At 42.8% G+C, this 25706-nt stretch overlaps 1 long non-coding RNA gene and 1 pseudogene across 1 annotated transcript; both read right to left on the minus strand.

Moving 5' to 3' along the window:
- LOC127907536 (receptor-type tyrosine-protein phosphatase mu-like) overlaps positions 1–25706 on the minus strand; it is an 830490-nt pseudogene that overhangs the window by 737428 nt on the left and 67356 nt on the right.
- On the minus strand, positions 23848–24438 carry LOC127907537 (uncharacterized). Its single transcript, XR_008064789.1, has 3 exons — positions 24253–24438; positions 24070–24191; positions 23848–24002 (listed from the first exon to the last, which is right to left on the minus strand). It is a non-coding gene; the product is annotated as an uncharacterized LOC127907537 (long non-coding RNA).

Consider the following 25706-nt stretch of genomic DNA (forward strand, 5'->3'; position numbering starts at 1 on the left):
TCACTGACCTGGACTCTACTGTCTCTATCTCAATATGAAACATGTTCTCACTCCCCTGGACTCTACTGTCTCTATCTCAATATGAAACATGTTCTCACTGACCTGGACTCTACTCTCTATCTCAATCCCCTGTTCTCACTGACCTGGACTCTACTGTCTCTATCTGCCTGAAACATGTTCTCACTGACCTTGGACTCTACTGTCTCTATCTCAATATGAAACATGTTCTCACTGCCTTCCTCTACTGTCTCTATCTCAATATGAAACATGTTCTCACTCTACTACCTTCCAATATGAAACTCTACTTTCCTACTCTACTCTCAATATGAAACATGTTCTCACTGCTCTCCTGGACTCTACTGTCTCTATCTCAATATGAAACTCCTTTCACACTGACCTGGACTCTCCTGTCTCTATCTCAATATGAAACATGTTCTCACTTCCTGGACTCTACTGTCTCTATCTCAATATGAAACATGTTCACACTGACCTGGACTCTACTGTCTCTATCTCAATATGAAACATGTTCTCACCCCAGAAACAACTGCTCTCTATCTCAATATGAAACATGTTCACACTGACCTGGACTCCAACTGTCATCCTATCTCAATATGAAACATAACTTTTAAATGACCTGGACTCTACTGTCTCTATCTCAAATGAAACATGTTCTCACTTCTGGAACTACTGTCTCTATCTCAGACTCGGAAACATGTTCAGCACTGACCTGAGACAGTCCTATCTCAATTGAAACATGTTCTCACTGGACCTGGACTCTACTGTCTCATCTCAATCTGAAACATGTTCTCACTGACCTGGGTCACCTCTATCTCAATGGAATAACATGTTCACCTGGGGGGACCTGACTCTAGCTGTCTCCTATCTCAATATGAAACATGTTCTGTTTGACTGGAAAACTCTACTGTCTCTATCTCAATATGAAGTTTGTGTGGGCAGGACCTATACTGTCTCTATCTCATATGAAACATGTTCTCACTGACCTGGACTCTACTGTCTCTATCTCAATATGAAACATAAACATCTGGATAACTGTCTCTATCTCAATATGAAACATGTTCTGGATTTATAATAACACTGGACTCTACTGTCTCTATCTCAATATGAAACATGTTCTAGGGCTGACCTGGACTCCACTGTCTCTATACTCATTATATGAAACATGTTCTCATATGATTGAGATTCTACTGATTCTCTATCTCAATATGAAATGTATTGTGATTCTCATGACCTTCTGTACTGTCTCTATTCAATATGAAACATGATTCTGTATGATTGTGATTCTACTGATTCTATCTCAATTGAATTCATGTTATCACTGACCTGGACTCTATGATTCTATCTCAATATGAAACATGATTCTGTACTGTCTCTATTGTGATTCTCACCTGGATTCTGTATGTATTATGAAACATGTTCTCATTGACCTGGATTCTACTGTTCTATATCAATTGTGAACATGTTTCTAATTGTTTTATTCTATTCTCTATTCTATATGAAACATGATTCTCACTGACCTTGTTTTATTGTGATTCTCATAATTCTGAAACATGTTCTCATTGTGATTCCATGATTCTATATGTATTCTGATTCTCAATATTCTAATTGTTTTATTGTGATTCTCTAATTCTGTATGTATTGTGATTCTGTATGAAACATGATTCTCACTGACCTGGATTCTGTACTGTCTCTATCTCAATATGTATTGTGATTCTCACTGATTCTATATGTACTGTAACTCCTGTTGCTAGAGAATTCTCCGCAGACTTCTATTGAATTATAGGCTCCATTCTACTATGCTTTGCTAAAGTAGGTTTATGGATTCTGTATGCCTTTCATTCCCTCCCCTCCTGTGATTCTCCTGATTCTCTCTTACCTGCCTTCTCTCCTTTTAATCTTTTTATTGTGATTCTCTAATTCCCCTGTCTTGTGATTCTCATGATTCTATATGTCTTGTGATTCTCATGATTTAATTGTTTTATTGTGATTCCCATCTTTCCCTGTATTGTGATTCTCATGATTCTATATGTATTGTAAATCTCCTCTCTCTTCCTCTATTGTGATTCTCATGATTCTATATGTATTGTGATTCTATATGTATTGTGATTCTCATGGATTCTGTATGTATTGTGATTTTGTATGTATTGTGATTCTCATGATTCTATATGTATTGTGATTCTATATGTATTGTGATTCTCATGGATTCTGTATGTATTGTGATTCTGTATGTATTGTGATTCTCATGATTCTAATTGTTTTATTGTGATTCTCATGATTCTATATGTATTGTGATTCTGTATGTATTGTGATTCTATATGTATTGTGATTCTATATGTATTGTGATTCTGTATGTATTGTGATTCTCCTGATTCTGTATGTATTGTGATTCTATATGTATTGTGATTCTATATGTATTGTGATTCTGTATGTATTGTGATTCTATATGTATTGTGATTCTATATGTATTGTGATTCTATATGTATTGTGATTCTATATGTATTGTGATTCTGTATGTATTGTGATTCTCCTGATTCTATATGTATTGTGATTCTGTATGTATTGTGATTCTGTATGTATTGTGATTCTGTATGTATTGTGATTCTATATGTATTGTGATTCTGTATGTATTGTGATTCTATATGTATTGTGATTCTGTATGTATTGTGATTCTGTATGTATTGTGATTCTCATGATTCTATATGTATTGTGATTCTATATGTATTGTGATTCTCCTGATTATATATGTATTGTGATTCTGTATGTATTGTGATTCTGTATGTATTGTGATTCTGTATGTATTGTGATTCTGTATGTATTGTGATTCTGTATGTATTGTGATTCTGTATGTATTGTGATTCTCCTGATTCTATATGTATTGTGATTCTGTATGTATTGTGATTCTCCTGATTCTATATGTATTGTGATTCTATATGTATTGTGATTATATATGTATTGTGATTCTGTATGTATTGTGATTCTGTATGTATTGTGATTCTGTATGTATTGTGATTCTGTATGTATTGTGATTCTGTATGTATTGTGATTCTATATGTATTGTGATTCTGTATGTATTGTGATTCTGTATGTATTGTGATTCTGTATGTATTGTGATTCTGTATGTATTGTGATTCTGTATGTATTGTGATTCTGTATGTATTGTGATTCTATATGTATTGTGATTCTGTATGTATTGTGATTCTGTATGTATTGTGATTCTGTATGTATTGTGATTCTCCTGATTCTATATGTATTGTGATTCTATATGTATTGTGATTATATATGTATTGTGATTCTGTATGTATTGTGATTCTGTATGTATTGTGATTCTGTATGTATTGTGATTCTGTATGTATTGTGATTCTCCTGATTCTGTATGTATTGTGATTCTATATGTATTGTGATTCTATATGTATTGTGATTCTATATGTATTGTGATTCTGTATGTATTGTGATTCTGTATGTATTGTGATTCTGTATGTATTGTGATTCTGTATGTATTGTGATTCTCCTGATTCTATATGTATTGTGATTCTATATGTATTGTGATTCTCCTGATTCTATATGTATTGTGATTCTATATGTATTGTGATTCTGTATGTATTGTGATTCTGTATGTATTGTGATTCTGTATGTATTGTGATTCTGTATGTATTGTGATTCTGTATGTATTGTGATTCTGTATGTATTGTGATTCTGTATGTATTGTGATTCTGTATGTATTGTGATTCTATATGTATTGTGATTCTGTGATTGTATTGTGATTCTATATGTATTGTGATTCTGTATGTATTGTGATTCTGTATGTATTGTGATTCTATATGTATTGTGATTCTGTATGTATTGTGATTCTATATGTATTGTGCTTCTCCTGATTCTGTATGTATTGTGATTCTCCTGATTCTATATGTATTGTGATTCTATATGTATTGTGATTCTATATGTATTGTGAGTCTGTATGTATTGTGATTCTCCTGATTCTATATGTATTGTGATTCTATATGTATTGTGATTCTGTATGTATTGTGATTCTCCTGATTCTATATGTATTGTGATTCTATATGTATTGTGATTCTGTATGTATTGTGATTCTCCTGATTCTATATGTATTGTGATTCTGTATGTATTGTGATTCTCCTGATTCTATATGTATTGTGATTCTATATGTATTGTGATTCTATATGTATTGTGATTCTATATGTATTGTGATTCTCCTGATTCTATATGTATTGTGATTCTGTGTGTATTGTGATTCTGTATGTATTGTGATTCTGTATGTATTGTGATTCTCCTGATTCTGTATGTGATTCTTGTGATTCTGTATGTATTGTGATTCTGTATGTATTGTGATTCTGTATGTATTGTGATTCTCCTGATTCTATATGTATTGTGATTCTATATGTATTGTGATTATATATGTATTGTGATTCTGTATGTATTGTGATTCTGTATGTATTGTGATTCTCCTGATTCTGTATGTATTGTGATTCTATATGTATTGTGATTCTATATGTATTGTGATTCTGTATGTATTGTGATTCTATATGTATTGTGATTCTGTATGTATTGTGATTCTCATGGATTCTGTATGTATTGTGATTCTGTATGTATTGTGATTCTCCTGATTCTATATGTATTGTGATTCTGTATGTATTGTGATTCTCCTGATTCTATATGTATTGTGATTATATATGTATTGTGATTCTGTATGTATTGTGATTCTGTATGTATTGTGATTCTGTATGTATTGTGATTCTGTATGTATTGTGATTCTGTATGTATTGTGATTCTATATGTATTGTGATTCTGTATGTATTGTGATTCTATATGTATTGTGATTCTGTATGTATTGTGATTCTGTATGTATTGTGATTCTGTATGTATTGTGATTCTCCTGATTCTATATGTATTGTGATTCTATATGTATTGTGATTATATATGTATTGTGATTCTATATGTATTGTGATTCTGTATGTATTGTGATTCTGTATGTATTGTGATTCTCCTGATTCTATATGTATTGTGATTCTATATGTATTGTGATTCTATATGTATTGTGATTCTATATGTATTGTGATTCTGTATGTATTGTGATTCTGTATGTATTGTGATTCTGATATGTATTGTGATTCTGTATGTATTGTGATTCTCCTGATTCTATATGTATTGTGATTCTGTATGTATTGTGATTCTGTATGTATTGTGATTCTGTATGTATTGTGATTCTCCTGATTCTATATGTATTGTGATTCTGTATGTATTGTGATTCTATATGTATTGTGATTCTATATGTATTGTGATTCTGTATGTATTGTGATTCTGTATGTATTGTGATTCTGTATGTATTGTGATTCTGTATGTATTGTGATTCTGTATGTATTGTGATTCTGTATGTATTGTGATTCTGTATGTATTGTGATTCTGTATGTATTGTGATTCTGTATGTATTGTGATTCTATATGTATTGTGATTCTGTATGTATTGTGATTCTATATGTATTGTGCTTCTCCTGATTCTGTATGTATTGTGATTCTCCTGATTCTATATGTATTGTGATTCTATATGTATTGTGATTCTATATGTATTGTGAGTCTGTATGTATTGTGATTCTCCTGATTCTATATGTATTGTGATTCTATATGTATTGTGATTCTGTATGTATTGTGATTCTCCTGATTCTATATGTATTGTGATTCTATATGTATTGTGATTCTCCTGATTCTATATGTATTGTGATTCTGTATGTATTGTGATTCTGAATTGTATTGTGATTCTATATGTATTGTGATTCTCCTGATTCTATATGTATTGTGATTCTGTATGTATTGTGATTCTCCTGATTCTATATGTATTGTGATTCTATATGTATTGTGATTCTCCTGATTCTATATGTATTGTGATTCTATATGTATTGTGATTCTCCTGATTCTATATGTATTGTGATTCTGTATGTATTGTGATTCTAATTGTATTGTGATTCTGTATGTATTGTGATTTGATGATCTAAACACCATACGTCTGTTGCTACGAAAGATGAGAGTCATGACAAAACTCGTGTTGATCAGTCACCAAAATAAAAGTGCTGAAAACAAATGGGGAAAATGTGTTTTGGTGCAGGTACAGCCAACTAGCGGTAAAATAATATTGCAATTTTGTCAAAACAATACAATACAATAGGATATATATCATGATATGCAACTATTTTGATTTATTCCCCCACCACGACATTATGCATGTCCAATACATTCTTAACTCTAAGCGGTACAGGATTCTAGGGTGGATAATAGAGCTCTAATTGGTACAATATTCTGGGGTGGATATTAGAGCTCTAATTGGTACAATATTCTCGGGTGGATATTAGAGATCTAATTGGTACAATATTCTAGGGTGGATATTAGAGCTCTAATTGGTACACTATTCTAGGGTGGATATTAGAGATCTAATTGGTACAATATTCTAGGGTGGATATTAGAGCTCTAATTGGTACACTATTCTGGGGTGGATATTAGAGCTCTAAGCAGTACATGATTCTAGGGTGGATATTAGAGCTCTAATTGGTACAATATTCTGGGGTGGATATTAGAGCTCTAATTGGTACAATATTCTGGGGTGGATATTAGAGCTCTAATTGGTACAATATTCTAGGGTGGATATTAGAGCTCTAATTGGTACAATATTCTAGGGTGGATATTAGAGCTCTAATTGGTACACTATTCTGGGGTGGATAGTGGAGCTCTAAGCAGTACAGGATTCTAGGGTGGTTATTAGAGCTCTAATTGGTACAGTATTGTACGGTGGATTCTAGAGCTCTAAGCGGTACAGTATTCTAGGGTGGATTCTAGAGCTCTAAGCGGTACAGTATTCTAGGGTGGATTCTAGAGCTCTAAGCGGTACAGTATTCTAGGGTGGATTCTAGAGCTCTAAGCGGTACAGTATTCTAGGGTGGATTCTAGAGCTCTAAGCGGTACAGTATTCTAGGGTCGATTCTAGAGCTCTAAGTGGTACAGTATTCTAGGGTGGATTCTAGAGCTCTAAGTGGTACAGTATTCTAGGGTGGATTCTAGAGCTCTAAGTGGTACAGTATTCTAGGGTGGATTCTAGAGCTCTAAGCGGTACAGTATTCTAGGGTGGATTCTAGAGCTCTAAGTGGTACAGTATTCTAGGGTGGATTCTAGAGCTCTAAGCGGTACAGTATTCTAGGGTGGATTCTAGAGCTCTAAGCGGTACAGTATTCTAGGGTGGATTCTAGAGCTCTAAGCGGTACAGTATTCTAGGGTGGATTCTAGAGCTCTAAGCGGTACAGTATTCTAGGGTGGATTCTAGAGCTCTAAGCGGTACAGTACTCTAGGGTGGATTCTAGAGCTCTAAGTGGTACAGTATTCTAGGGTGGATTCTAGAGCTCTAAGCGGTACAGTATTCTAGGGTGGATTCTAGAGCTCTAAGCGGTACAGTATTCTAGGGTGGATTCTAGAGCTCTAAGCGGTACAGTATTCTAGGGTGGATTCTAGAGCTCTAAGCGGTACAGTATTCTAGGGTGGATTCTAGAGCTCTAAGCGGTACAGTATTCTAGGGTGGATTCTAGAGCTCTAAGCGGTACAGTATTCTAGGGTGGATTCTAGAGCTCTAAGCGGTACAGTATTCTAGGGTGGATATCGGAATATACAGTAAATCTTCTTTAATCCCAAGAAGAAAAGATGAACCATGTTTTGTGTATAAGTAGGATCTAACTAAACTTTCCTTTCTTGTCTTCCTCTGTCCCTAATTAGCTTTAGTGATTTCCTAATAACTTCAACATTCAACCTTGAATTAGTCCCTCCTCACACATAACAAGCATTTGTTCCAGATCTTAAAACCAACAAAGCATGGTAATGTTCTTGTTTATTTCCACGATCAAACATAATCGCTTTTCTCCCCCTCTGGAGAGTAGATCTTATTCGGCTAATTCCTGGTATTGTAACTTCCATGTGGACAAATTAAGAGAGAGAGAGAGTTAAAAAGAGAGAGAATGAGAAATAGAGATTGAGACAGAAAATAGAAAGAGAAGAGAGAGAAGAGAGAGAGAAGGGAAGAGAGAGAGAAGGGAATAGAGAGAAGAGAAGAGAGAGAGAAGAGCGAGAGAAGGGAATAGAGAGAGAAGAGAAGAGAGAGAGAAGGGAAGAGAGAGAGAAGAGAAGAGAGAGAGAAGAGAAGAGAGAGAGAAGGGAAAGAGAAGAGAGAGAAGAGAAGAGAGAGAGAAGAGAGAGAGAGAAGGGAGAGAGAGAAGAGAATAGAGAGAGAAGGGAATAGAGAGAGAAGAGAAGAGAGAGAGAAGGGAATAGAGAGAGAAGGGAATAGAGAGAGAAGGGAAGAGAGAGAAGAGAATAGAGAGAGAAGGGAAGAGAGAGAGAAGAGAGAGAGAAGGGAATAGGGAGAGAAGAGAAGAGAGAGAGAAGGGAATAAAGAGAGAAGAGAGAGAGAAGAGAAGAGAGAGAGAAGGGAATAGAGAGGGAGAAGGAATAGGAAGAAGAGAAGAGAGAGAAGAGAATAGAGAGAGAGAGAAGAAGAATAGAGAGAGAAGGGAGAGAGAGAAGGAAGAGAGAGAGAAGAATAGAGAGAGAAGAGAGAGAGAGAAGGGAATAGAGAGAGAAGAGAATAGAGAGAGAAGGGAAGAGAGAAGAGAAGAGAGAGAGAAGGGAATAAAGAGAGAAGAGAAGAGAGAGAGAAGGGAAGAGAGAGGGAGAAGAGATGGGAAGAGAGAGAAGAGAATAGAGAGAGAAGGGAAGAGAGAGAGAAGAGAAGAGAGAGAGAAGGGAATAGGGAGAGAAGAGAAGAGAGAGAGAAGGGAATAAAGAGAGAAGAGAAGAGAGAGAGAAGGGAAGAGAGAGGGAGAAGAGATGGGAAGAGAGAGAGAGAAGAGAGGAGAGAGAGAGAGAAGAGATGGGAAGAGAGAGTGAGAAGAGAAGGGAAGAGAGAGAGAAGAGAAGGGAAGAGAGAGAGAGAAGAGAATAGAGAGAGAAGAGAGAGAGAGAAGAGAGAGAGAGAGAAGGGAATAGGGAGAGAAGAGAAGAGAGAGAGAAGATAAGAGGAAGAGAGAGAGAGGAAGGAAGAAGAGAGAAGAGATGGGAAGAGAGAGAGAGAAGAGGAGAGAGAGAGAGAGAGTTTCATTAAAGACAAAAAGTAAGAGAGAATTTCATTAAACCCCCCTTAAACTAAAACACCAACATACAGTTTCATTAAAGACAAACATGTACTCACACTCACCTTGCTAAAACACCCATACATCCGCAGAACAAACACTCACCTTGCCCTCTACCCCACAATACAAAACACTCACCTTGCCCTCTACCCCACGATACAAAACACTCACCTTGCCCTCTACCCCACGATACAAAACACTCACCTTGCCCTCTACCCCACGATACAAAACACTCACCTTGCCCTCTACCCCACGATACAAAACACTCACCTTGCCCTCTACCCCACGATACAAAACACTCACCTTGCCCTCTACCCCACGATACAAAACACGATAACACCCACACATCACAATAACCAAAACCTCTCCACTTCTACAACTGTATATCCCAAACATCTTCCCCAGCTATACAGACAGCCCCCCCCCCCTCCCCCAACACACCATATCTCCTAAAACATCTCCACACTTTCTATAATTTTATACAACTCAAACTCAACCCTAAGGCGGTCAGAGACCATCCCATTAAAGAATCTGTTATCCCTCCCCTTTGACCCTGTTCCTCCTGGTCAGCCAAATAGACAACTTTTCCTGAGCAAACAGAACATTTAAACAACACACATTAGGACTTATCCTTATTTGAAGACCTGTATCCCATTTATAAACATCCCAACAGTAAACTCCACCCCCAACCTCTCACACAGACATTCCAACAGGGACATTAATGGCATTAACCTGGTGCACACAGAAAACACATGAATCACAGTTTCACTAACGACACAGGAAAGACACCCCTGTCCGACTCCCGGTTCAACCCGTGCCAACCAGCTGTTAGTGGCCAGGGCTCCTTGTCCCCTGATCTCTTTGGTACTGGGGGTTTGTAGAGCCCCCTCCACCTAAAACCCACCTTACTCTCCGCCCCACATACCCCCTCCCCTGCCACTGATGTGCCTTCACTCTTACAGATTACTGCACCTGTACATAGCCCACCTATAATTTAGCCCAAACAACTACCTCTTTCCCAACTGTATTTAATTTATTTATTTAGCTCCTTTGCACCCCATTATTTTTATTTCTACATTGCAAAACTACCATTCCAGTGTTTTACTTGCTATATTGTATTTACTTCGCCATCATGGCCTTTTTTTTGCCTTTACCTCCCTTCTCACCTCATTTGCTCACATTGTATATAGACTTGTTTATACTGTATTATTGACTGTATGTTTGTTTTCCTCCATGTGTAACTCTGTGTCGTTGTATCTGTCGAACTGCTTTGCTTTATCTTGGCCAGGTCGCAATTGTAAATGAGAACTTGTTCTCAACTTGCCTACCTGGTTAAATAAAGGTGAAATAAAAAAATAAAATAAAAAACTCCTGTTAGGCTCCTAATGTTCCTAACCTTGACAGAAAGGTTGTAGAGGGCTTTACCTCCCACCCCCTCAACCCCCCCCCCAGGCTCCTAATGTTCCTTACTTTGATACAGAGGTTGTAGAGGGCTTTACCTCCCACCCCCTCAAACTCCCCCAGGTTTGGAGTGTTAAAATCTACCAAGTCCTCCAGACCCCCTTGCCAGCCCCCAGTCTCTGCCGTCACCTGCAGTGGCGTAAACATTGGTGGCCACTGATGGCCCGACCAGAAAAAGTCCAAAACGATCAAACCGGGCTGCACTCACCCAAGCCCCAAAAACCTTCACCCATGTATACTGTCATGTGTCAGGATGTTTAGTTCTCCAAACATCCACTAGGTCAAACTGATTAACTTTTTATGGCTGCAGGGGCACGAGCAGTATAGAGTAGCTTGGATGAAAAGGTGCCCATTGTAAACGGCCAGCTCCTCAGGCTCTGTTGCTAATATATGCATATTATTATTGGTATTGGATAGAAAACACTCTGAAGTTTCTAAAACTGTTTGAATTATGTCTGTGAGTATAACAGAACTCATATTGCAGGCAAAAACCTCAGAAATTCCACTTCCTGTTTGTATTTTTTCTGGGGGTGGCAGATTTTCAACCAAGCTCTCATTGAAATTACAGCGAGATATGGATGAGTTTTCACTTCCTACGCCTTCCACTAGATGTCAACAGTCAATAGAACTTTGTCTGATGACTCTAATGGGAAGGGGGGTCGAATGAGACAGGAAATAGTCACCACTGCCACGAGTTGACCATGCTTTCACCATGCGCGTTCACAGGGGAAGCACCTGCGTTCCACAGGTCATCTGAAGTCATTCTAATTCTCCGGTTGGAACGTTATTCAAGATATATGTAAACAACATTCTAAAGATTGATTCAGTACATCGTTTGACATGTTTTTACTGACTGTTACGGAACTTTTGGACATTTCGTCACGTTATAGTGGACGCGCTTTGTGACTTTGGAATTGTTTACCAAACGCACTACCCAAAGTAGCTAATTGGACATAAATAACGGACATTTTCGAACAAATCAAGCATTTATTGTGGACCTGGGATTCCTAGGACTGCATTCTGATGAAGTGCATCAAAGGTAAGGAAACATTTATCATGTATTTTCTGGTTTCTGTTGACTCCAACATGGCGGCTAATTTGGCTACTGTTCTGAGCGCCGTCTCAGATTATTGCATGGGTTGCTTTTTCCGAAAACTTTTTTTGAAATCTGACACAGCGGTTGCATTAAGGAGAGGTATATCTATAATTCCATGTGTATAACTTGTATTATCATCTACATTTATGATGAGTATTTCTGTTGAAACGATGTGGCTATGCAAAATCACTTGATGTTTTTGTAACTAGTGAATCTAATACGCCAATGTAAACTCAGAGTTTTTTATATAAATATGAACTTTATCAAACAAAACATGCATGTATTGTGTAACATGAAGTCCTATGAGTGTCATCTGATGAAGATAATTCAAGGTTAGTGATGAATGTTTTCTCTATTTCTGCTTTTTGTGAATGCTATATTTCGCTGGAAAATGGCTGTGCTTATTGTGGTTTGGTGGAGACCTAACAATCGTTTGTGGTGCTTTTGCTGAAAAGCCTATTTGAAATCAGACACTTTGGTGGGATTACCAACAAGATTAACTTTAAAATGATATAAGGCACGTATGTTTTAGGAATTGTAATTATGAGATTTCTGTGGTTTGAATTTGCCGCCCTCTATTGTCACTGGTAGTTGTCATATCGATCCCGTTAGCGGGATTGCAGCCATAACGATGTCCGTTAACAGTCCCACTGAGCCTGAATGAGGCTCTTCCCCATTTCTGTCTGTCGTAAAAATCCATTGTACAGTTCCAGTCCCCGCCGACCACCAGCGTCTGTGAGAGTTCCTGTCTAAGACACCCAAATAGAACCCCCCTCGCTCTCCCTGTGTTAGGCGCATACACATTTATAAAGACAAAACCCATGTTGTTCATTTCTGCTTTAACAAAAAGCAGCCTTCCCTTACACATCCCCTTTGAGGGGCACATTTTTACAGACAGACCACCATCTATGACCACCATCTATAACCTGACTAGACCCAGCCTCATCTACACCACCATCCATAACCTGACTAGGCCCAGCCTCATCTACACCACCATCTATAACCTGACTAGGCCCAGCCTCATCTACACCACCATCTATAACCTGACTAGGCCCAGCCTCATCTACACCACCATCTATAACCTGCCCAGCCTCTACACCACCATCCAGGCCCAGCCTAATCATTTACACCACCATCATCTATAGACCTGCCTCATCTAGACCCAGCCTCTATAGCCTGACTAGGCCCAGCCTCATCTACACCACCATCACTGGCATGACTAGGCCCAGCCTCATCTACACCACCATCTATAGCCTGACTAGACCCAGCCTCATCTACACCACCATCACTGGCATGACTAGGCCCAGCCTAATCTACACCACCATCTATAGCCTGACTAGACCCAGCCTCATCTACACCACCATCACTGGCATGACTAGGCCCAGCCTCTGCTGCCTGCGTCTCATTGCCCCCTGCACGTTGACCTCGATTTCCCCAACTAACGCTTGTACCCTCACCTTGTCCACGGTCTTTAGGTGGGCACGCAAAACTCTTATGCCCCAAATCCTTACACTCAAAACACTGCAGACTATCTGTGCTGGCAAACCCTGCGTAGAGCCCTATGCCTCACTTTAAAATGCACATTTAGCTGTTGCTCATTGTTATTCAGAAACAAGAACACTTGCCTCTGGAAAGAAACAACATCCTTAACGGCATCTGCCTGAAAACCTGTCGACATTACCCGAAAACCGCTAGCAAACTTACCAAAACGACTCAGCCCTTTCCTGATTTGATCATCTGTAATAAACGGAGACAAATTTGCAACTACCACCCTGGTCGAAGGGGTAGAAAGAGGGGAGATTTGCACCAACACACCCCTTACAGATATTCCACTAGCAATTAGTCTACCAACCAAATTAGCCCTTTTCCTGAACACAACCACAGCTTTGTTCATTCTGGAAGCGGAATGTATAAATTCACCTCCTACCTGTTCACCTCCTACCTGTCCACCGACCGCGAGCAGAACCTCCTCTCCTTTATCTCCATTCTCAGGAACACGCCTTAATCCATGCCGTATCGAAAGTATCTCCTCCGCGCTACGCTGAGAAGCCATTGCGCGTGCACCACACCTTCCAAACCTCAGGAAACTAAAACTCTGTCCTCTTCCACCTTAACTTTGAACAAAACCTGTGGATACCGCTAAAACAAATAGTTCATTAACCCTCCACCATAAAAAAAACTAATTGAAAGAAAAGATCAAGAACGGAATCAAGAAAAGAAGTTAGGACAAAGCCCTCCACACCAAACACTCAAACTCCAAAAAACTCCCAGCATGCACTGCAAGAGAGAGTGAGATAGAGAGAGAGAGAGAAGGGGAGACAACCACTACAGATACTGACATAATATGATTCTCAGTCGTTGTGTTGTGGTTCGGGCCACATTTCAAAGGCTTGTTGACTTAGCAGGTTGGAGGGGCATTGAAAAGGTTCACAGTACAGGGCTGAGCAGTGTTGGACAGAACCCACTGTTTCTCAACATCAAATACTGCATACATTAGCTGCATTCACGCTGTCTCAGCTGTCTATATGGCCAGCTTAAGACCTATTAGCTGGACCCAGACAGTGGTTCTCTCCTGTCTACATGGATCTATTAGCTAGACCCAGCCAGTGGTTCTCTCCTTTCTATATGGATCTATTATCTAGACCCAGCCAGTGGTTCTCTCCTGTCTACATGGATCTATTAGCTGGACCAGTGGTTAGCCAGTTTGCCAGTTAGCCAGTGGTTCTCTCCTTTCTACATGGATCTATTAGCTAGACCCAGACAGTGGTTCTCTCCTGTCTATATGGATCTATTAGCTAGACCCAGCCAGTGGTTCTCTCCTGTTTACATGGATCTATTAGATGGGCCAGCGGTTAGCCAGTTAGCCAGTGGTTCTCTCCTGTTTATATGGATCTATTAGCTGGACCAGCAGTTAGCCAGTTAGCCAGTTAGCCAGCGGTTCTCTCCTGTCTACATGGATCTATTAGCTGGACCAGCGGTAAGCCAGTTAGCCAGCGGTTCTCTCCTGTTTACATGGATCTATTAGCTGTACTAGCAGTTAGCCAGTTAGCCAGCGGTTCTCTCCTGTTTACATGGATCTATTAGCTGGGCCAGCAGTTAGCCAGTTAGCCAGTGGTTCTCTCCTGTTTATATGGATCTATTAGCTGGACCAGCAGTTAGCCAGTTAGCCAGTGGTTCTCTCCTGTTTATATGGATCTATTAGCTGGGCCAGCAGTTAGCCAGTTAGCCAGCGGTTCTCTCCTGTTTATATGGATCTATTAGCTGGACCAGGGGTTAGCCAGCGGTTCTCTCCTGTTTATATGGATCTATTAGCTGGGCCAGCAGTTAGCCAGTTAGCCAGCGGTTCTCTCCTGTTTACATGGATCTATTAGCTGGACCAGCGGTTAGCCAGTTAGCCAGTGGTTCTCTCCTGTTTATATGGATCTATTAGCTGGACCAGCAGTTAGCCAGTTAGCCAGCGGTTCTCTCCTGTTTATATGGATCTATTAGCTGGACCAGCAGTTAGCCAGTTAGCCAGTGGTTCTCTCCTGTTTACATGGATCTATTAGCTGGACCAGGGGTTAGCCAGCGGTTCTCTCCTGTTTATATGGATCTATTAGCTGGACCAGGGGTTAGCCAGTGGTTCTCTCCTGTTTATATGGATCTATTAGCTGGACCAGGGGTTAGCCAGCGGTTCTCTCCTGTTTACATGGATCTATTAGCTGGACCAGGGGTTAGCCAGTGGTTCTCTCCTGTTTATATGGATCTATTAGCTGGACCAGGGGTTAGCCAGCGGTTCTCTCCTGTTTATATGGATCTATTAGCTGGGCCAGCAGTTAGCCAGTTAGCCAGCGGTTCTCTCCTGTTTACATGGATCTATTAGCTGGACCAGCGGTTAGCCAGTTAGCCAGCGGGTCTCTCCTGTTTACATGGATCTATTAGCTGGACCAGCGGTTAGCCAGTTAGCCAGCGGTTCTCTCCTGTTTATATGGATCTATTAGCTGGGCCAGCAGTTAGCCAGTTAGCCAGCGGTTCTCTCCTGTTTACATGGATCTATTAGCTGGACCAGCGGTTAGCCAGTTAGCCAGCGGGTCTCTCCTGTTTACATGGATCTATTAGCTGGACCAGCAGTTAGCCAGTTAGCCAGCAGGTCTCTCCTGTTTACATGGATCTATTAGCTGTACTAGCTGTTAGCCAGTTAGCCAGCAGTTATCTCCTGTTTACAGTCTACAGTGGACTGATAGCAGAGATAACTATTCTGTTTCAGATAGAGACCTTGAGGAAAATTCTAGAGTGATAACTGGGTATTTATACAACAGCTGGGTCTAATCCTGAATGCTGATTGGTTAAAACCGCATTCCAGACGTTGTCTATTCCACAAGTTACCACCGGCTAAATCTATGATGTTAAAATGCCTATTTACTCTGTTCCATCTGACTGTGCAATCCACTGTCTCATCAGCCCAATCCACTGTCTCATCAGCCCAATCCACTGTCTCATCAGCCCAATCCACTGTCTCATCAGCCCAATCCACTGTCTCATCAGCCCAATCCACTGTCTCATCAGCCCAATCCACTGTCTCATCAGCCCAACACACTGTCTCATCAGCCCAATCCACTGTCTCATCAGCCCAACACACTGTCTCATCAGCCCAATCCACTGTCTCATCAGCCCAATCCACTGTCTCATCAGCCCAATCCACTGTCTCATCAGCCCAATCCACTGTCTCATCAGCCCAACACACTGTCTCATCAGCCCAACACACTGTCTCATCAGCCCAATCCACTGTCTCATCAGCCCAATCCACTGTCTCATCAGCCCAATCCACTGTCTCATCAGCCCAATCCACTGTCTCATCAGCCCAATCCACTGTCTCATCAGCCCAATCCACTGTCTCATCAGCCCAACACACTGTCTCATCAGCCCAATCCACTGTCTCATCAGCCCAACACACTGTCTCATCAGCCCAACACACTGTCTCATCAGCCCAATCCACTGTCTCATCAGCCCAATCCACTGTCTCATCAGCCCAATCCACTGTCTCATCAGCCCAATCCACTGTCTCATCAGCCCAATCCACTGTCTCATCAGCCCAATCCACTGTCTCATCAGCCCAATCCACTGTCTCATCAGCCCAATCCACTGTCTCATCAGCCCAATCCACTGTCTCATCAGCCCAATCCACTGTCTCATCAGCCCAATCCACTGTCTCATCAGCCCAATCCACTGTCTCATCAGCCCAATCCACTGTCTCATCAGCCCAATCCACTGTCTCATCAGCCCAATCCACTGTCTCATCAGCCCAATCCACTGTCTCATCAGCCCAATCCACTGTCTCATCAGCCCAATCCACTGTCTCATCAGCCCAATCCACTGTCTCATCAGCCCAATCCACTGTCTCATCAGCCCAATCCACTGTCTCATCAGCCCAATCCACTGTCTCATCAGCCCAATCCACTGTCTCATCAGCCCAATCCACTGTCTCATCAGCCCAATCCACTGTCTCATCAGCCCAATCCACTGTCTCATCAGCCCAATCCACTGTCTCATCAGCCCAACACACTGTCTCATCAGCCCAATCCACTGTCTCATCAGCCCAACACACTGTCTCATCAGCCCAACACACTGTCTCATCAGCCCAACACACTGTCTCATCAGCCCAATCCACTGTCTCATCAGCCCAATCCACTGTCTCGTCAGCCCAATCCACTGTCTCATCAGCCCAATCCACTGTCTCATCAGCCCAATACACTGTCTCATCAGCCCAATCCACTGTCTCATCAGCCCAATCCACTGTCTCATCAGCCCAATCCACTGTCTCATCAGCCCAATCCACTGTCTCATCAGCCCAAACACACTGTCTCATCAGCCCAACACACTGTCTCATCAGCCCAATCCACTGTCTCATCAGCCCAATCCACTGTCTCATCAGCCCAATCCACTGTCTCATCAGCCCAATCCACTGTCTCATCAGCCCAATCCACTGTCTCATCAGCCCAATCCACTGTCTCATCAGCCCAATCCATGTCTCATCAGCCCAATCCACTGTCTCATCAGCCCAATCCACTGTCTCGTCAGCCCAATCCACTGTCTCATCAGCCCAATACACTGTCTCATCAGCCCAATCCACTGTCTCATCAGCCCAATCCACTGTCTCATCAGCCCAATCCACTGTCTCATCAGCCCAATCCACTGTCTCATCAGCCCAATCCACTGTCTCATCAGCCCAATCCACTGTCTCATCAGCCCAACCCACTGTCTCATCAGCCCAACACACTGTCTCATCAGCCCAACACACTGTCTCATCAGCCCAACACACTGTCTCATCAGCCCAACACACTGTCTCATCAGCCCAAACACTGTCTCATCAGCCTCTCTCACACTGTCTCATCAGCCCAACACACTGTCTCATCAGCCCAATCCACTGTCTCATCAGCCCAACACACTGTCTCATCAGCCCAATCCACTGTCTCATCAGACCAACACACTGTCTCATCAGCCAAACACACTGTCTCATCAGCCCAACACACTGTCTCATCAGCCCAACACACTGTCTCATCAGCCCAACACACTGTCTCATCAGCCCAACACACTGTCTTATCAGTTCAACACACTGTCTTATCAGTTCAACACACTGTCTCATCAGCCCATTCCATTGTCTCATCAGCCCAATCCACTGTCTCATCAGCCCAATCCACTGTCTCGTCAGCCCAATCCACTGTCTCATCAGCCCAATCCACTGTCTCATCAGCCCAATCCACTGTCTCATCAGCCCAACACATTTTTTATCAGCCCAATCCACTGTCTCATCAGCCCAATCCACTGTCTCATCAGCCCAATCCACTGTCTCATCAGCCCAATCCACTGTCTCATCAGCCCAATCCACTGTCTCATCAGCCCAATCCACTGTCTCATCAGCCCAATCCACTGTCTCATCAGCCCAATCCACTGTCTCGTCAGCCCAATCCACTGTTTCATCAGCCCAATCCACTGTCTCATCAGCTCCAATCCACTGTCAATCAGCCCAATCCACTGTCTCATCAGCCCAATCCACTGTCTCATCAGCCCAATCCACTGTCTCATCAGCCCAACACTGTCTCATCAGCCCAATCCACTGTCTCATCAGCCCAATCCACTGTCTGATCAGCCCAATCCACTGTCCCAATCCACTGTCTCATCAGCCCAATCCACTGTCTCATCAGCCCAATCCACTGTCTCATCAGCCCAATCCACTGTCTCATCAGCCCAACACACTGTCTCATCAGCCCAATCTGTCTCATCAGCCCAATCCACTGTTTCATCAGCCCAATCCACTGTCTCATCAGCCCAATCCACTGTCTCATCAGCCCAATCCACTGTCTCATCAGCCCAATCCACTGTCTCATCAGCCCAATCCACTGTCTCATCAGCCCAATCCACTGTCTCATCAGCCCAACCCACTGTCTCATAGCCCAACACACTGTCTCATCAGCCCAACACACTGTCTCATCAGCCCAATCCACTGTCTCATCAGCCCAATCCACTGTCTCATCAGCCCAACCCACTGTCTCATCAGCCCAACACACTGTCTCATCAGCCCAAATCACTGTCTCATCAGCCCAATCCACTGTCTGTCAGCCCAATCCACTGTCTCATCAACAATCCACTGTCTCATCAGCCCAATCCACTGTCTCATCAGCCCAATCCACTGTCTCATCAGCCCATTCCACTGTCTCATCAGCCCAATCCACTGTCTCATCAGCCCAATCCACTGTCTCGTCAGCCCAATCCACTGTCTCATCAGCCCAATCCACTGTCTCATCAGCCCAATCCACTGTCTCATCAGCCCTTCACACTTTCTCATCAGCCCAATCCACTGTCTCATCAGCCCAATCCACTGTCTCATCAGCCCAATCCACTGTCTCATCAGCCCAATCCACTGTCTCATCAGCCCAATCCACTGTCTTCAGCCCAATCCACTGTCTCACAGCCCAATCCACTGTCTCATCAGCCCAATCCACTGTCTCAACAGCCCAATCCACTGTCTCGTCAGCCCAATCCACTGTTTCATCAGCCCAATCCACTGTCTCATCAGCCCAATCCACTGTCTCATCAGCCCAATCCACTGTCTCATCAGCCCAATCCACTGTCTCATCAGCCCAATCCACTGTCTCATCAGCCCAATCCACTGTCTCATCAGCCCAATCCACTGTCTCATCAGCCCAATCCACTGTCTCATCAGCCCAATCCACTGTCTCATCAGCCCAATCCACTGTCTCATCAGCTCCAATCCACTGTCTCATCAGCCCAATCCACTGTCTCGTCAGCCCAATCCACTGTCTCATCAGACCAATCCACTGTCTCATCAGCCCAATCCACTGTCTCATCAGCCTCAACCCACTGTCTCATCAGCCCAACACACTGACTCATCAGCCCAAAACACTGTCTCATCAGCCCAATCCACTGTCTCGTCAGCCCAATCCACTGTCTCATCAGCCCAATCCATGTCTCATCAGCCCAATCCACTGTCTCGTCAGCCCAATCCACTGTCTCATCAGCCCAATCCACTGTCTCATCAGCCCAATCCACTGTCTCATCAGCCCAATCCACTGTCTCATCAGCCCAATCCACTGTCTCATTAGCCCAATCCACTGTCTCATCAGCCCAATCCACTGTCTCATCAGCCCAATACACTGTCTTGTGAAACCTTGTGAATACTTACAGAAAACTTAGAGATAAACTTTTGATATTGAACAAATACTTATTTTCCACCATAATTTGCAAATAAATTCATTAAAAATCCTACAATGTGATTTTTTGGATATTTTTTTTCATTTTTGAATAGTTGAAGTGTACCTATGATGAGAATTACAGGCCTCTCTCATCTTTTTAAGTGGGAGATCTTGCACAATTGGTGGCTGACTAAATACTTTTTTGCCCCACTGTATGCCCACAGTAAAACGAGTCCTAAATCGACATAACCTGAAAGACCGCTCAGCGAGGTAGAAGCCACTGCTATAAAAACCGCCATAAAAAAGCCAGACTACAGGTTACAACTGGACATGGGGACAAAGATTGTACCTTTTGGAGAAATGTCCTCTGGTCTGATGAAACAAAAAAATAGAACTGTTTGGTCATGATGACCATCATTATCTTTAGGGGTGTCCTGACTCTCTGTGGTCACTAAAGATCCCATGGCACGTATAGTAAGAGTAGAGGTGTTAACCCCGGTGTCCTGGCTAAATTCCCAATCTGGCACTCAAACCAGCACGGTCACCTTGTCATCCCCAGTTTACAATTGGCTCATTCATCCCCCGCCTCTCCCCTGTAACTATTCCCCAGGTTGTTGCTGTAAATGAGAATGTGTTCTCAGTCAACTTACCTGGTCAAATATGGGTTAAAGTTATGTACAGTAACCCTATGTGTAACATGTGTAAAATAGTAAATAAATCTCAGAAAGTATTAAACTGTCAAGAAGAGTAAACAAGGTTGTCCACTATCAGCATATCTATTTATTATTGCCATTGAAATGTCAGTTTGTCGAAAATCAGATCCAACAATAATATTAAGGGATTATAAAAATAAAACAAATCATTGTACGCTGAAGATTCATGTTTTCTTTTCAATACACAATTAGGATCCACAGCCTCATCTAGATACGTTTTCTAACCTCTCTGGATTACAAACAAATGACGATAAGTGTAATGTAGTGGATCACCTCGGAGAAAAATATCCTCCAAACACCGGCTTCTCAGACATCACCACTTAAATGGACATAATCAATAACATGCTTATGATTTACACATAATGGTTGGATGATATTGATTGAATTAAGCAGTTAACAACCCCTTTTCTGTTTTTGTCACAGAGAACTCTTTGCCATTGCTGATTTCACCACTACCATAGTGATCAAGCCCATCTCTCCCCTTCTCGCACTAGCTACTTGTTACCCAAGGCATGCTGACGCTGAACACCCCATGATGACAACCTGAGCCAAACAAGCCCATCTCTCCCCTTCTCACACTAGCTACTTGTTACCCAAGGCATGCTGATGCTGAACACCCCATGATGACAACCTGAGCCAAACAAGCCCATCTCTCCCCTTCTCACACTAGCTACTTGTTACCCAAGGCATGCTGATGCTGAACACCCCATGATGACAACCTGAGCCAAACAAGCCCATCTCTCTCTCTCACTCACTGGATCAACATGCATTCAACTGAATGGGAAACAACATAATTCTCTCTCTCTCTCTTTCTCTCTCTCTCTCTCTCTGCTCTGTCTCTCTCTCTCTCTCTCTCTCTCTCTCTCTCTCTCTCTCTCTCTCTCTCTCTCTCTCTCTCGCTCTCTCTCTCTCTCTCTCTGTCTGAGCTCTCTCTCTCTATCTCTCTCTCTGCTCTGTCTCGTCTCTCTCTCTCTCTCTCTCTCTCTCTCTCTCTCTCTCTCTCTCGCTCTCTCTCTCTCTCTCTGCTGTCTCGCTCTCTCTCTCTCTCTCTCTCTCTCTCTGCTCTGTCTCTCTCTCTCTCTCTCTCTCTCTCTCTCTCTCTCTCTCTCTCTCTCTCTCTCTCTCGCTCTCTCTCTCTCTCTCTCTGCTGTCTCGCTCTCTCTCTCTCTCTCTCTCTCTCTCTCTGTCTCTCTCTCTCTCTCTCTCTCTCTCTCTCTCTCTCTCTCTCTCTCTCTCTCTCTCTCTCTCTCTCTCTCTCTCTCTCTCTCTCTCTCTGTCTCGCTCTCTCGCTCTCTCTCTCTCTCACTCTCTTTCTCTCTCTTTCTCTCTCTCTCTCTCTCTCTCTCTCTCTCTGTCTTCTCTCTCTCTCTCTCTCTCTCTCTCTCTGTCTCGCTCTCTCGAGTATTGAAAATAGTGTATATTTATTTATTTATTTTATTTCACCTTTACTTAACCAGGTAGGCAATTTGAGAACAAGTTCACTTTTACAACTGCGACCTGGCCAAGATAAAGCAAAGCAGTGCGACACAAACAACAACACAGAGTTACACATGGAGTAAACAAACGTACAGTCAATAACACAATAGGAAAATATATATATTGTGTGTGCAAATTAAGTAATTCGGTAGGGCAAAAAAATAGGCCATAGAGGCGAAGTAATTTCAATTTAGCAAGTAGCACTGGAGTGATAGATGAGCAGACGAGGATGCGGAAGTAGAAATACTGGTGTGCAAAAGAGCAGAAAAATGCAGGTAAAACATGACATCATTAAATCAATGTATACTGCCAATGTGTGCAGTTTCAGAATTGGCAAGAAAAGAACAGAATTCTTTAACCAGGGGCGGGGCCTTAGTCAGGGTTGCAATCTGAGCCCTGCACTCTTCAATATTTACATCAATGAATTGGCCACTCTTCTAGAAAAATCCTCAGCCCCTGGTGTTAGTCTCCACAATTCAGAGGTAAAATGCCTACTCTTCGCAGATGACCTATGCCTGCTGTCACCCACAGCACATGGCCTACAGCAGAACCTGGACCTGCTAGAGCAGTACTGTCAGACCTGTGCCCTGGCAGTAAACCCCCACAGCACATGACCTACAGCAGAGCCTGGACCTGCTAGAGCAGTACTGCCAGACCTGGGCCCTGGCAGTAAACCCCCACAGCACATGACCTACAGCAAACCCCAAAATGACTAAAATAATGATTTTCCAGAGAAGATCCAGATCTCAGGGAATTAGACCAAAGTTCTCAAGTGGTACAAAATATATAGGGTACTGCACACACTACAATTAATTGGGTTTAAAAATAAGCTCAACTGGACACATTAATGAGGCAGTGAATGAACTGAGAGAGAAAGCACGCAGGGCATTCTACGCCGTTAAAAAACAAATTCCAATTGAAATACCTACTAAAATTTGGCTAAAAGGAATTGAATGTGTCATTGAAACAATTGCACTTCATGGCAGCGAGGTGTGGGGTCCACTTGCAAAACAAGATTTCACCAAATGAGACAAACAACCCATTGAAACCCTTCATGCAGAGTTCTGTGAGATTCTTCTACATTTCCAGAGGAAAACTACAAACAATGCATGCAGCAATTAGGTTTTGTAAACATCTAAAATACAGTGAGTCCCTCTCATATCATTACCAAGCCCTGCAATGCCAAGAGCTGAGCAAAGAAAAGAGTCCCCTCAGTCCCCTCATCCAGCTGGTCCTGGGGCTGAGTTCACAAACCTGTTCTACTAACACACTGAAGCCTCAGTCCCCTCATCCAGCTGGTCCTGAGTTCACAAACCTGTTCTACTAACACACTGAAGCCTCAGTCCCCTCATCCAGCTGGTCCTGAGTTCACAAACCTGTTCTACTAACACACTGAAGCCTCAGTCCCCTCATCCAGCTGGTCCTGGGGCTGAGTTCACAAACCTGTTCTACTAACACACTGAAGCCTCAGTCCCCTCATCCAGCTGGTCCTGAGTTCACAAACCTGTTCTACTAACACACTGAAGCCTCAGTCCCCTCATCCAGCTGGTCCTGAGTTCACAAACCTGTTCTACTAACACACTGAAGCCTCAGTCCCCTCATCCAGCTGGTCCTGAGTTCACTAACCTGTTCTACTAACACACTGAAGCCTCAGTCCCCTCATCCAGCTGGTCCTGAGTTCACAAACCTGTTCTACTAACACACTGAAGCCTCAGTCCCCTCATCCAGCTGGTCCTGAGTTCACTAACCTGTTCTACTAACACACTGAAGCCTCAGGACCAGAACATCCAATCAATCAGAATAAACCAAATTACAACACAGTCAAAACAAAACTACATTGCTTACTGGGAAACACAAACACAAAGAACAATGCAGTGCTATCTGGCCCTAAATCGACAGTACACTGTGGCTAACTATTTGACCATGGTTACTGATCAATACCTTATAAAAACCTTGACAAAGTACAGGCTCAGTGAGCAGAGCCTTGCCATTGAGAAGGGAAGACACAGGAAAACCGAGCTCCCTGTAGAGTGAAATCCTGGGCAACCACTGCATAAGAGCAGAACCCGAGACAGAACTGCATTTCCTGACAAAATATACAAAATACAATTAGAGAGTGTCATTTACCCAAATTTGAAACCCTTATTCAAAGTTTCAAAGACCTCTCTGATGAGGATAGGCTACCCGTGCTGTTGGGGGAGGACGCAGAGAGCTGTGGGTTGGCAGCGCACTACATTGAAGACCTCTCTGATGAGGATAGGCTACCCATCCTGTTGGGGGAGGACGCAGAGAGCTGTGGGTTGGCAGCGCACTACATTGAAGACCTCTCTGATGAGGATAGGCTACCCATCCTGTTGGGGAGGACGCAGAGAGCTGTGGGTTGGCAGCGCACGACATTGAAGACCTCTCTGATGAGAATAGACTTCCCATCCTGTTGGGGAGGACGCAGAGAGCTGTGGGTTGGCAGCGCACTACATTGAAGACCTCTCTGATGAGGATAGGCTACCCATCCTGTTGGGGGAGGACGCAGAGAGCTGTGGGTTGGCAGCGCACTACATTGAAGACCTCTCTGATGAGAATAGACTTCCCATCCTGTTGGGGGAGGACGCAGAGAGCTGTGGGTTGGCAGCGCACTACATTGAAGACCTCTCTGATGAGGATAGGCTACCCATCCTGTTGGGGGAGGACGCAGAGAGCTGTGGGTTGGCAGCGCACTACATTGAAGACCTCTCTGATGAGGATAGGCTACCCATCCTGTTGGGGGAGGACGCAGAGAGCTGTGGGTTGGCAGCGCACTACATTGAAGACCTCTCTGATGAGGATAGGCTACCCGTCCTGTTGGGGGAGGAAGCAGAGAACTGTGGGTTGGCAGCGCACTAATTGAAGACCTCTCTGATGAGGATCGGCTACCCGTCCTGTTGGGGGAGGACGCAGAGAGCTGTGGGTTGGCAGCGATGACTACTTCCCATCCTGTTGAAGACCTCTCTGATGAGGATAGGCTACCCGTCCTGTTGGGGGAGGACGCAGAGAGCTGTGGGTTGGCAGCGCACTACATTGAAGACCTCTCTGATGAGGATAGG

Source organism: Oncorhynchus keta, chromosome 15, assembly GCF_023373465.1.
Source record: "Oncorhynchus keta strain PuntledgeMale-10-30-2019 chromosome 15, Oket_V2, whole genome shotgun sequence".
Classification (NCBI taxonomy): Eukaryota; Metazoa; Chordata; class Actinopteri; order Salmoniformes; family Salmonidae; genus Oncorhynchus; species Oncorhynchus keta.